The sequence below is a fragment of the Aotus nancymaae genome, unplaced genomic scaffold (genome assembly GCF_030222135.1).
Source record: "Aotus nancymaae isolate 86718 unplaced genomic scaffold, 86718_ANA_hifiasm-v0.15.2.pri h1tg000033l, whole genome shotgun sequence".
In the NCBI taxonomy this organism is placed as follows: Eukaryota; Metazoa; Chordata; class Mammalia; order Primates; family Aotidae; genus Aotus; species Aotus nancymaae.
In genome coordinates, this window is record NW_026988447.1 from 46,433,380 (window position 1) to 46,447,911 (window position 14,532).

The 14,532-nt window shown below is 33.1% G+C and overlaps 1 non-coding gene across 1 annotated transcript; it reads left to right on the plus strand.

Annotated features, from left to right (window-relative positions):
• The first annotated feature begins 12,334 nt into the window (after positions 1–12,334).
• On the plus strand, positions 12,335–12,475 carry LOC135277902 (U4 spliceosomal RNA). The gene has a single exon (XR_010345468.1). It is a non-coding gene; the product is annotated as a U4 spliceosomal RNA (small nuclear RNA).
• The last annotated feature ends 2,057 nt before the right edge of the window (positions 12,476–14,532 follow it).

The following is a 14,532-nucleotide window of genomic DNA, read 5'->3' on the forward strand; positions in this document are numbered from 1 at the left end:
AGGATTCAATTATGACTGAGATGAAAGACAGTGAGAGCTGAGTAGCTGCCTTGGCAATAGTCGTTAATTGAGTATCCAACTAGAGACTCTTCTAATTGATTCTTCAAAATCTTAATTCCAATAATTATGCCATTTAGACAATGCTAACAAAGCAACAAAACTCAAAATCATTGCAAATGACTAGAGTGGCTAAGTAATGAAAAAATTGAAAGAGAAGAACCATTTTTCTGGCCCTCCAAAATTAGTGTGCAATGCCTCAAATGGATTAATTTATCTTCCACAGGTCAAATAATAGGTCTTTGGCATCTCAGAACTTATTTCTCTTTATCTAAATAAATCCATCCTTTGTCTTAAGTACAAAAGCAAATTATTCCATCTCAGTTAACTATTCTGTCATCATCTACAGCCTGACCTCTGAGCCCTGCCCATTAAGGAACTCTTTGCTGATAGCTGAATTCAGCAATAAGTTCCTACTTCTATACAGCCTATAGAAGTTTCAGTTTAGTTTCGTTTAAAGTGAGTGGCTTACTATTTCTTATTGCAGGTATTTAGAAATTTTGTCAAAAAATATTTGTTCTGAGAAATTACCTAGTGAAATTAATCTGTATAGAAATAAATATATGGGTAATTTTAAAATTATTATTTTTTCCAAAAGAATGTTAGGGGCTTGAATTATGTGAAACAAATTTTCTGAACTCTCCTAAATCAATCAAACCCATCAAACATAAAATAACTTCTAGAGATTAAACACACACACACACACACACACACACACAGCCATGACAAAAGTAGGTGATAAACCTCCAACTGTATTTAACAATTAAATGTTTTCTAAGAGAAGATCAGACATTCTACAAAAAAATAACTTCAGAAGGAGATCTTAAATTTCTTAGCCCAGAAGCTTAAAAGTACGGACATACAGATATGTTTTTAACTGCCATTATTACTCACACTTTTTGCACCTGCCTCACTTCAATAAGCAAGCATATTCTTAATGCAGCTTTCATTTTTTCCTCATGTACTAAATACTAATTATGTATGGATGGGAGTCAGGATGGAAATGAGTATTTCTTGAATACCAGTCACTTTCTTTCATATCACCTGGTTACTTATTTGAGAGCCTTTTATCACTGCTTGAAATGACTTGGCTTGTTTATTGAGATGTTCATGGTCGATTTTCCCTCAAAAGAAGGTAAGCTGCATAAAAGCAGATCTCTTCTCGGTCATGTGCTCCTCTGTACCCTGAGTACCAAGGAGAGTGACTGGCATATAGAAGGTCTTCATGTTTTTAAATAAATTCCAGGCACAGGACTAGACATGGTGTGATTATTACCTCATAAATTCTCAAAGTTATCTTGAAATGTAAATATTATTATCCCTCTTTTATGATAAGGAATCAAGATCGAAAGGAATTAAGTATCTTGCCAAAGATCAAGCAGTTAAGCAAAGGTGATATAAACTCAGGTCCGGTGTATGTTCTGTTTGGGGGTCATGGAATAAGGCATGCTTCCCAAAGTGGGCCATGGCTGTAAGCAATGATTATAGATAGTAAGCAAAATGATATTAAGTGGCATACATTAGATCATTTTAAAAAGTTACTCCTTTTAAAACTTTCCTTTAATTAATCTAATTATGTGAAGTATAAAGTCTCATATTAGTACCAGTGTGTATTTCATGTTTCTCTAATAATTTCTACTCTCTCTCTCTCCCCTTAGTTCAGTTAAGGGCAGGTAAGACTATAAAGCTAGAATTTTGTTTTCAGTATATTAATTTTTACCAAGACTTTTTAAAGGCAAGATATTCATTTGCAAGAGTTATATAGTCCCATCATAGATAGCATTCTAGATAAAGGCTCTAAATTTATTTAAAGAAAATATTACTCAATTAGGTAATAGTACATGGGACATATTTGGCAGAAATTCTGGAAGAGGTGCACAATGTCTAGTTTTGAAAATCCTTCTCTGAAGCAATTTACAAGGCCCTGGAAAGAAAACAAACAATAGAAGGTATTGCTATGATAGAGAAACTCAGATATGTATCTTAAAACTATTTTAACTGTACTATCTTTGGGTACAAAATTTGAAGAGTACTAACCTCTAGCATAGCTAAGATAAATACCACTGTAGTACAAAAACTAGGACTACAACTAAGTAACAGTCCTTACCAAATAGTGTCTATAATATAGTTGAGGAGATACATAAATAATCAATATGCAAGTTAGAAAACAAAAAAATGTGTAAAAGAAGAAAAAAATACAAATGATATGGGAATTCATGATTCCATAAAATATTAGTTACTTCCTGTTATTAAATTTATTAATTATAATTAATTATATGATTTTTATAATTAATTACAACATATAAATTATATACCTATATAAATGTTATAAGTTAATTATATGTAATTATAATAAAAAATTTTGTCATGCATGCTCAGAACACTAGTAAATATCCTTGTTAATTCTAATATATAAACATAGAAATGAGAACATAGAGCTACAACTCTGTTTTGGATGGATATACAAATAGAGAAATAGTCACACGTACACAAGTGTGGAGTCAGACGTACACAAGAAAAGTCTTAAGGGGTTGGCAAATATGACCTGCTAAATTGCCAACCATTTAAAAATAATCAAATTCATAACCCCAGTAAAGCTAATGTATCTTTAATATGGCACAAAGTTAGTGCTTTACTAAGGTATCGTGCTGCCTGAGAAACTGTCATCACTTGGTATACTTTAGGGTAAACTTTTAACAATGGAGGGACTGGTTTTCCTCTTAAATTCTTTATGCTGACATCTGTTTATAGGGAGTATTAGAGTAAATTCATGTGGTTCAAAGGCTTGGGCTTTATGTGGGGCCACTTGTCAGTCTCTCACTACTTTCCAGAGCCAACGTTTAAAAGCATAAACTTCCAAGGACATCTGGGGCTTTCTTAAGAAGGAGAGGATGTCTGTATGGTCATGAGAACACAGCCCCAAAAGCACGAGCCCAAGGTTCAAATTCTGACTCTCTCATTTACTTGAGCAAGCTGCTTAATTTCCCTGAGCCCCAATTTTTTCAACTGTAAACTGTAGGAAAGAATAATGCTTACCTCAGATTATTTTGAAGATTATTTAAAATAAAGCAAGCGAATTAGTGAAGTGTCTGGGATGCAATAAGGCTTCAGTTAGTGACCTGCTATTGGCCTGTATTATGAAGCACAATGTTCTCTTTTCCGGGCTTTTCCAGAGACCTCAGGTAACATGATCCTTTTAACCTTACAGCACTCTTTAGGGTTAAGACCCACTCCAGTGCTTCAGGCCAGCTCCACATGTGTGCATTTGGGCTCTTTCCTGAGCTTCTTCAAGTTTTTTTTTTTTTTCCTTAGCCGAGGGAAGTGCAAAGCCCATGCCCCCATGACTCAAATCCATCTCCTTTTCACAGTACAACCAAGAGAAAGTCTACATTCAAACTTAAACAAGGACTGTTTGATTTCCGCAAACGGAATGCTGCTTTATCATATCTCTTGTACAGCAGGTGTGTGTCATCCCTCTCATTTGCCATTCTTTAGCTGGATTTTCTTGCTAAGGGTAACATTTAATACAAGACCTGTCTTAATCTTTTTATAGCCACTGACTGTAGTTCCCTGGCAACTGTTACATTTCGCCTCTGACAAACAATATGTCAGATATTTTCCCAAACAAAACATAAAGAAAATGTTTGAACTTGGCCTGTGCTATTTTTACATACCTTTTCTTTATAGACAAGTGTTAGGATAAAGAGGATGTATAAGTTCAGTGAGATAAAAAGAATGCAAGACCTTTAGACTCACTCATTCATAAAACAAAATGTTTTAATTCTTTGGAACCCCTATTTGGAGGAAGAAACATGCGTGAAATTCGTATTTTCACATGTGTGTATTGATCCAGTGCGGAGTAGCCTGCCCCCTACTGGTCTAACTTGCTGCTCTTCTCTATAGTCCTGTCAGACTGACCTTGGCTGATGGAGCCAACAGTGAATTACATTCTTGAGAATGGAACCGAGAAGACACAAGACTTATTTCTGAGGTTTCTGGAGCTATCATCATTTTTACTATTCCTGGAGCTTGATTGCTCAAGTCCCCTTTGGAATTTCAACTGAATATCCTTATTACAAATTCCTTTTGGTTTAAGAAAATCCAAGTGGATATCTGTTGTATGTAACCTACGTAACCCTAATATATGATTTAAATTTTAAAAAAATTAAAAATATTAAGCATATTAGCTCTATTAAATTAGAGTTTTATATGTGTTTAAGCATATTAAACACAGAACTGAGATGATAGCACAATTCCTTTCTTTATAAAATGCATGCTACTTTTTTCAACAGCCAACAGGTGCTACCTCTTTAAAAAGTATCAGTAGAGAAAAACATTCTCATTCAGTGAATGTCCAAAGAGATAACACATATTTTAAAAAGAAACATATGCACAAATAGTATTTCAAATTTTTCTATTTTATCCTCATCAAAATTATCTTTTTTAAATGACCTAAATGTTTTGAATTAAAATAGTAGAAATTTCTTGGGATGTTTAAGAAGTTAGTAATATATGTTAACTCTAGAATTTCAAGTAGTCACATGACATTCTTTTGCAAATGAGTTATTTCTTTCACTAGTGGATTTAAAACAATTTGATGTACTGGTGATTTCATAGTAGCTATTTTACTCCTTCTAATATCATACATACCATTCAATTTAGCCATATGTATATATGGACAGGGGTCTTGCTCTGCTGCCCAGGCTGGTCTCAAACTCCCAGCTCAAGTGATAATGCCATCTCAGTCTCCACAACAGCTGAGGTTATAAGTGCACACCACTGTGTCTAGCTAACTTCTCAGCTTCTTCTTTCATCACTACACATACCCTTCAAACATACCGTGCACTTTCTTATCTTTGAAACTTTCTTCATGTTGTTGATGCTATTTGAAATTCTATCTTCACCCTTCCCCAGAAGCTATTTGCAAGGAAAACTCATTCGTCCTACAAGGTCATATTTAAATTTCACCATATTTGGGAAGTATTTTCTGTGCACCTTCTGTCCACACCTCTTTGAGCAGAATTAGTAGAATTAATCTTTATGTCCAATTTATTTTTCATCATATTCCTTTGCAAATACCTATGATACTTCCATGTTCTCATCTATTAGTAGTTTCAGGTCTGTCATTGAAGTTGTCCCTGAATTCCTTTATAGCACGAACTCTGTCTTGTGCATAATCGTGTTTTCCAGCATGTTGGACAATTCCTAATTACTGACATTCAGTAAATGTTTAAAAATTTCAGTTCAGAAAAATGAGAGGAGAAATTGAGGTGTTTGCAAATTATTAGAACATTCTTAAATGTAATGCTAAGATCTTCTTTCATTTGGATATATTTCCTAATTTATGAATTTATTAAAATTTGCTAAGAGATTTTCAAAGTGATTTTTAACATTTCTCATCAAGCAGCAGTGTATGAAAGTTAGTTGTTCCAAATCCACGCTAACACTTAGTTTCTCACATTTTAAAATGTATATATTCCTTGATTTGTTTTGACATTTCATACAGCATTTTGTTTCTGTTTATAAGTAAAATTAGCCTATGTTAATTTTTGTTCTTAATTTGATCATTTCATTCATTCTACTTCTCTCATGTACATACTATTTTCTGTTTTTGTATATTACATACCTAAGTCACACACTTTCATTCTTTCCTTGTTTCTAATATGTGAATGCTATATGCCAAGCATGCTGTAAATCTTTCCTAGTACTACTTTAGCACCATTGCACAATTATTGAAATATAAAATTTTCATCTTTTCTATATATATTTGGACCTTTATTATATATTCTTTCACTTAAGACTGATTTAGAAGTGTAGTTTTCAGTTTTCTCAATATATATGCTTGGGGGAGATAATTTTATTGCATTTTGCCAATATATCACCTTTTAATTGTTGAGAAATGCTTCAAGACTGATTTAGGTATCCCAGAAATGAACGTGCTCCCTATCAGTTGGGTTCCCCACATGCCGGTTAGACCAGGCTTGCTGAGTTTTGACTGCTTGATCGAACCTTCCTAATTTCTTTGTCTGCTTTATCTATAATTGTGGGTTTGTCAGTTATTCTTATTTTATACCAGTTTTCTTTGTAAGCTTCATAGCTATGTTTTGGTTTTATACAAATTTAATACTATTTTACATATATTAAAATATTGTTACATATTCAACTTCTTTTTTATTTTTAATTGACAGGTAAAAGTGTTATGTATTTATGATGTACAACATGATGTTTTGTTATATGCATATATTGTGACATGGCTAAATAGAGCTATTTTACATTATATATTACCTCACACATATTTTTTTTGTATGTGGTGGGAACACTTAAAATCTACTCTCTTAACAATTTTTAAGTATACAATTTATTGATATTGACTATAGCCATCATGCTGTATAATAGATCTCTTGAACTTTTTCCTCCCATCCAACTGAAAGTTGATACACTTCAACCAACATTTTCCCAATACCCCCACCTGTCAGCCTCTGGTAACCACCATTTTACTCTTTGTTTAGACTTATTTAGATTCTATTTGCCTTGCTGTTCCTGGTTTATTTCACTTAACATAAAGTGTCCCAGGTCCATCTATGTTACTGCAAATGGCATGGCAGAATTGCATTTTTTTATAGTTGAATGGTATTTTATTATCTCTATATCCCACATTTTCTTTATTCATTACCCATTATGGACAGTTGAGTTGATTCATATCTCATATATTGTGAATAATGCTGTACTAAACATAGGAATGCAGGTCTCTTCAGCATACTGATTTCATTTCCTTTAGATATATAACCAGTAATGGGATTGTTGGATCATATACTTACACTTTTATTTTTCTGAGGAATATTCATACTGTTTTCTATAATGGCTATACCAATTTATGTAGTGTACAAGGGTTCCCTATTCTTCACATCCTCATCAACACTTACATTTTGTCTCTTTGATAATAGTAACTCTGACATATGTGAGATGATATGTCACTGTGGTTTTGATTTCCATATCCTTGATGACTAGTGATGTTGATAATTTTCTTCATATACCTGTTGCCTATTTGTATGTCTTCTTTTGGAAATTATCTATTTACATTCTTTGCTCTTTTTTTTTTTTTTTTTTTTTTGAGATGGAGTTATGCTTTTGTCGACCAGTCTGGAATGCAATTCCACAATCTCAGCTCACTGCTACGTCAGCCTCCCCAGTAGCTGGAACTTCAGGCACTTGCTACACCAAGCTAATTTTTGCATTTTTAGTAGAGACAGGTTTTCACCATGTTGTCCAGGCTGGTCAACTCCTGACCTCAAATGATACACCCGCATTGGCCTCCCAAAGTGCTAGGATTACAGGAGTGAACCACTACGCCTGGTCCTTTGCCCGTTTTTAATCTGGTTATATGTTTCTTACAATTGATTTATTTAATTTATTATATGTTTTTGGTATATGCATGGTTTGCAAATACGTTCTCCCATTTCATAGGTTGTTTCTTCTCTATTGATTGTTTGCTGTACAATTGTTTACTTTGCTGTACAATTGTTTCAGCAATTGTTGATCTTTTCCTTTCCTTTCCTTTCCTTTCCTTAGCACAGATACCTCAGGACATGAACCTCATGAATCTATAAAAATTTTCAAAACAATTTTTATTTAACTAAATTTAAATGTAATTCTGAAAAACTTTTTATTCAACAGAAATTATGTTAAGTCTGCTTAAAGATAATTTCCAAGATTTTTAGCAAATTTTAGGAACCTAGGCTAACAGTAAATTAATGGATGATATTTGAATGTTTGGATAATTTCTATGCAAGATAAAATGCTGAAATATTAGACCATTTTTTTCTTCTTGTTTGCATATGTTACAAAATTGTATTCCTTTTGATTATATTTTTGAACATGTTTATTTTTCCCATTTTAAGAAGGTGTAAAAATTGTGCATGCAGCTGTAGGTACTTGTTTTGTGTGCTCAATTACTTCCAAATTTTTTGTAAAAGATAAATTAGATATTCTGGTTGAAGATGAACGTTGAAGCTATCCTGGGATCAATGGTTTCAGAAAAAGACCAAGTATGTATGCAAAGTATTTCAATGTGTTTTTATTCATCAGTGGGAAAAGAGAGTAGTTTTTTCTTTTTTTTTTTTTTTTCTTTTTGAGACCGAGTTTTGCTCTTGTTACCCAGGCTGGAGTGCAATGGTGCGATCTCGGCTCACCGCAACCTCCGCCTCCTGGGTTCAGGCAATTCTCCTGCCTCAGCCTCCTGAGTAGCTGGGATTACAGGCACGCGCCACCATGCCCAGCTAATTTTTTGTATTTTTAGTAGAGACGGGGTTTCACCTTGTTGACCAGGATGGTCTCGATCTCTTGACCTCGTGATCCACCCGCCTCGGCCTCCCAAAGTGCTGAGATTACAGGCGTGAGCCACCGCGCCCGGCCAAGAGAGTAGTTATTTCTTAAAACATAGAGTCTGGTTGTCGAGAAAGTTAAGGAGAGTAGTGAAAGAAAAAACGTGTATGGACAGAGAAAGTTTAGAAGGTTTGTATAAACATACTCGTCCAACCGTCGGACTGCGGGCCATATGCAGCCCAAGATGGCTTTGAATGCGGCCCAACACAAATTTGTAAACTTTCTTAAAAAATTACGAGATTTGTGTGTGTGTGTGTGTGTGTGTGTGTGTGTGTGTGTGATTTTGTTTTTTTAGTTCATGAGCTATTGTTAGTGGTAGTGTATTTTATGTGTGGCCTGAGAAAATTCTTCTTCTTTCAATGTGGCCCAGAAAGCCAAGATTGGACATCGCTTGTATAAGCTTTATTTGTCTTAATTTATAAAAATTGCAAGTGAGTCTGAAGAAAAGCAATGAAAGCCATTACAATTTTGGCAATGTTAACTCAGATTTTATGAGTTTAATTATAAGATAAAAAGAAAAGAGCCCCATGAATTCTTTACCGCTAAAATATTATGTTAACATGGCTTCCTCTCTGTTAAAATGACAAATTGATGTGGGAGTATCAGTCTGCTTTTAAGTGATGATAAAATTATTTGTTACTTTTCATGTAATCTACTCAAATAGCTGAGATTCTCTTTCTTAGCAGATTAACATTGTATGTTTATGGTACTTTATGTCCTTGATTACTTAAAAACCAAAAATTTCTTGCTTCTAAAAGAGCTAAGTTTTCATACAGATGTTCTACTTTCCATTTATGTTTGTTTAAAAATAGCATGCTGTCATTTTGATTAGCAGTAGATCCAGCTGCCACCGTTCATTGTTCTCAAGCACTTATGCTCCCATCTTAATGAACTAAACAGTCTCTTCAGCTAATGCTTTGGATATGGTCTCCTTAAGGTCATATGTAGAATTTGAAAAAAATAAGAATAAATAAATAAATGAATAAATTCAAGATATCTTTTAGAACTATATAACATGTTCTCTTTTAATTATATGGCATGTTTTGTTTTCCTTTTTTAACTTTTTAAAGGGAACACTGATAGAAATGTTCTTTGGGTTTTTTTGTAGGCTCTATATGTTATAATTTGTAGTATACTATTGTAAAAGCTGGAGGAGAAGTTGTGAAACAGAGAAGGTTCATCTTTACAGGTTGAATTGCATTCAGGTAAGTATATTATTAATCTAAATATATTTCAGAGATTATATACTTTATAGGAATGCTCTCACATGCTCATAATATGTTACTACCCTAAAGAGAAATATTGATTAAATGAATTCAGTAAAGTTGCACACTATAAAATCAAAATTCAAAAATTAGTAGCATCTATATATACCAATAGTGAGTAATCTGAAAAAGAAAGCAAAGAAGCAATTCCATTTACAATATCTACAAAGAATGTAAAAGACCTAGGATTCAATTTAACCAAAGATGTGAAAGATCTCACAAGGAAAACTATACAACACTGTTGGAAAAAACTGAAGAAGACATAAACAAAAATGTAAAGATATTTTATGCTCATGAACTGGAAGAATTAATATTGTTAAAAATGACAATGGTACCTCAAACAATTCACAGAATCAATGCAATCCCTATGAAAATACCAATGATATTCTTCACAACAATAAAAACGATCCTAAAATAAATGGAATCACAAAAGATCCTGAATAGTCAAGGCAACCTTAAACAAAAAGAACAAAGCCGAAGGTATCACATTACCTGACTGCAAAATTTACTACAAAACTCTAGGAACAAAATCAGCATGGCTCTGGCATGAAGACAGACACATGGATCAGTGGAAGAGAACAGGGAATACAGATATAAATCCACACATTTACAGCCTACTCCTCTTTGACAGAGGCACCAAGAACATACAATAGGGAAAGGACATAAGTGGTGCTGAGCAAACAATAACCATATGCAGAAGAATAAAACTAGACCTCTTTCTCTTATCATACTTAAAATAAAAATGGTTAAAGACTTAAATCTAAGATGGGAACCATGAAACTACTGGAAGAGAAGTTAGGAAAAACACTCCAAGATACTGATTTGGGCAAATATTTTTTGCAAACACCTCAAAAGCATGAAAAACTAAAGCAAAAATAGACAACTGGGATTCCATAAAGCTAAAAAGCTTTGGTAAAGCAAAGGAAACAATAAAAAGTAAGAGGTAGCCCAGAAAATAGGGAGAAAATGTTTGCAAATTACCCATCTGACAAACAATTAATAACCAGAATACACAAGGTACTCAAGCAACTCAATAGAAAAAAAAAAAAATCTTATTTAAAAATTAGCAAAAGATCTGAATAGACAATTTCCCAAAGAAGACATACAGGCGGTCAATAGGCATATGGTATAATGCTCATCACTAATCATCAGTGTAATACAAGTAAAAAACATAGTAAGATATCTTCTCATCCTTGTTAGAATGGCCTTTATCAAAAAGACTAAAAATAAAAGATGCTGGCAAAGATGTGGAGAAAGGGGACCCTTGTACACTATTATTACAACCACTATGGAGAGCAGTATGGAGGTTCCTCAGAAAACTAAAAATAGAGTTACCATATGATCCATCAGTTCCACTACTGAATATATATCTCCCCAAAGAAGAAATCAACATAACAAAGAGATATCTACAGTCCCATGTTTATTGCAGTCCTATTCACAATAGCCAAAGTAGGGAAACAGTCTAAATACCCATCAAGGAATCAATGGACAAAGAAAATGTGGTATATATACAAAATAAACTCTTATTTAGCCATAAAAAATGAAATCCTGTCATTTGTAGCAACATTAATAGAACAGGAGATCATTATGTTTAAAGTAATAAGCCAAGCACAGAAAGACAAACATTGCATGTTCTCATACATGGGAGGTGAAAAGTGGATCTCATGACTATAGAGAGTAGATTGGTGATTACTAGAAGCTGTTAAGCATAGTAGGAGGTGAGATGACAAGGAATTGATTAATAAGTACAAATGCACTCTTTGATAGAAGAAATAAGAGCTAGTGTTAGACGAGTGGGATGGCTATAGTTTACAATAATCTATTGTACATTTCAAAATAGGTAGAAAAGAATAATTTGAATATTTCTAGCATAATGAAAAGGAAAATAAGGTGACGGATATGCTGAATACACCTATTTGATCTTTACATATTTTATGAATATATCAAATTATCACATGTACCTTAAAAAAGGTAACTGTATGCTCTCAGTCACAATCATAATCATTTAAACTGTATCATCTGATCGCTAGGAAACTAAATTAGAAATTAACTTACAAATATTAATTAAAAGGTCACAGTTTGTAAGACGTAAGAAAACAAAGTCCCCAAAATTAATGGCTTTAAAGAAAAGTCACAAAGAAAACTATAAAATAAAATAGGTGAATGATAGTAAAAATATTCAAGTATTAAAAAAAATCAAAATTTGTGAGATGCAGCTAAAACAATATCTAGAACTTATTAATAGCTCCAATATATTTATTACAAAAAATAAGCATTTAATCTAAGAAGCTAGCTAGAGAATTAAAAAGAACAATAAGAAAGTTGAAGATAATTACAAAAACAAAGCACAATTTAATAATCTAGAAAAAACGTTGATAGAGATGATTTTTTTAAAATTCCTTTGAAAACTAACAATCTAGGCAAACCTCCAGGAAGTTTGTCAGTACATATATCTGTATTGATCTATCTATCTATCTATCTATCTATCTATCTAGAGATTAATGCATTATTCATTTAATGGAATACTATTGTATAGCAACTAGACTGAGTAAATCAGATTCACATCCATCAATATAGAGAAATCACAAAAATATAGGAAAATAAAGTTGTGATAAAAATTTCTGTACTTTAGCTTTGCATAGTGGCAGTATCATAGCCAATGAGGTTTATCTGAGGCACGATTATTGCTAAATGGAAACTTTTCCCAATGCCCTGCCATGACGACTTGAAATATAATTGGCATTGGCAATTTTTGACAGTCTCTAAAGAGACTGAATTATCTCAGGTTTAAAAACTATATATATATATATATATATATATATAAATTTTTGTAGTTTACTTGTTTAGTTATTAATTGAGCAATGTTTTATATGTTTATATGTATATATATGTACATAGGCACACAAGCATTCATGCATATGCTATATATATTTATGTCATAAAATTATGTTTTGATAACTGAAGCATATGACATAATGCTAGAATTTTTAAGTCTTTTTTTAAACTAATGAAATAGTACACATATGTTTGATGTTTCTTTTTCACCTTTTCTCTATCTCATTACCTTTTCCCTCCACGGAGGTGACCATTATTCTGTCAGTATTTTTATTGCTTAAAAAAAATTCTTTTTCAGCTAGTTCTTTTTTTATTTTGAAGAAACAAACCTTTTTATTTCCCAGTTTTATCTGAAACATAATCATGAGTAATAGCATAGAAAAGTGGAAATTTGCCTTCTTTAGAAAGTTTTTAATTTATTCTTTGTAGCACACAGTATAATATAAAATGTTTAAATCAGGCAATGATCTAGATTATTTAATTTAATATGTAATTAGTTTTCAAATCAGAAATAATAGAACATATGTTTAAATCTTGAACTAATCTGGATAGCACAAAGCAGAAAATGTAGCATGTTAATCATTTTTAGGCATCCACCTTTACAAACTCTTATTGGGAGAGTTAGGCAACTGGACAAAAACTTGCTAATTGAAAGAGCAAGTACTAGTCTTACAAAGAGAAGATACCATAATATCTAGAAATGACCCATTAAATAGGTAAAAGAGTACGTACATTTATATTAGATATTGTTTAATTGAACATTGGGAGAAGTGTGTGTACCTTTATATTAGATACTGTTTAATTGAACACTGGGCAATAATCAAAAGTTCCAGTGTTGGTCCTTTGATGTTGTGTGATAGGGGACACTAGGAATAAGAGGTCAAGATTTAACTGCTATATATATTTTTTTGAGACAGAGTCTTACTTTGTTACCCAAGCTGCAGTGAAGTGGCATGATCATGGTTCACTGCAGTCTCCACCTCCCAGGGTCAAGTGATTCTCCTGCCTCGGCCTCCCAAATAGCTGGCACACGGGCGTGCCACCATGCCCAGCTAATTTTTGTATTTTTAGTAGAGATGGGGTTTTGCTATGTTGCCCAGGCTGGTTTTGAACTCCTAGCCTCAAGTGATCCACATGGGTTGGCCTCCCAAAGTGCTGAGATTACAGCCATGAGCCATTGCACCCAGCCTAACAGCATGTTTTAAATCAAAAATCTTTGGAGAGGGTGGGAATGGTGGCCTCTTCCTAGGTCTTTCTTCCTTGGTCCTTCTTCCTAGGTCCCCCAGCCTTCCTGTAGATAATCCAAATTATTTCCTCCCATGGAGCTCTGCTCTATCCTGGAGAACTAATAGGGTGATATTTGTTAAGATGCTAATAATCATACATTTCCTTGCAACAAAATTTATTATAATATCTGTGTAAACACAATGTAGTTTCTCTTTTTCTATTTTAGAAACATAATTCTTCTTTGACAATTTTATTTTCTAGCATTTTCTTTTACCTATCCAAGGAACAATTTCATTCTTTGGAAGAACTAAGCCAGAAAAATTAAGATTGACATTGAGGACTAAGGCAAAAAAGAAAAATCAGTGTTTTCCTAGATTCTATGGACAAATACAACATAGAACAAACATGGAAAATAGAATTGGCATTCACTACAGATCTTTAGAGCACTGGTTCATTTGGCTAATGTGGAAAGAAGTATAGAAAAATGTGAAAGGCAATGCCCAGTGCTTTCTGAAGAAAAGACTTTTTACACTAATCCCTCAAAGTCTTACATGTTACCTTTATGGAATAAAAAGTGTGTGTGTGTGTGTGTGTGTGTGTGTGTGTGTGTGTGTGTATTTCACTCAATATATCATAGTAATTAACCCACACCATCAATGAAAACTAGTTTTCTGATACATGTAGCCTATGGGTTTTTTTCTCTCTGGAACAAAATATGATATTCATCTTATGTACCTTTCCTCTGTTTTTGGAAACCTTTAATATT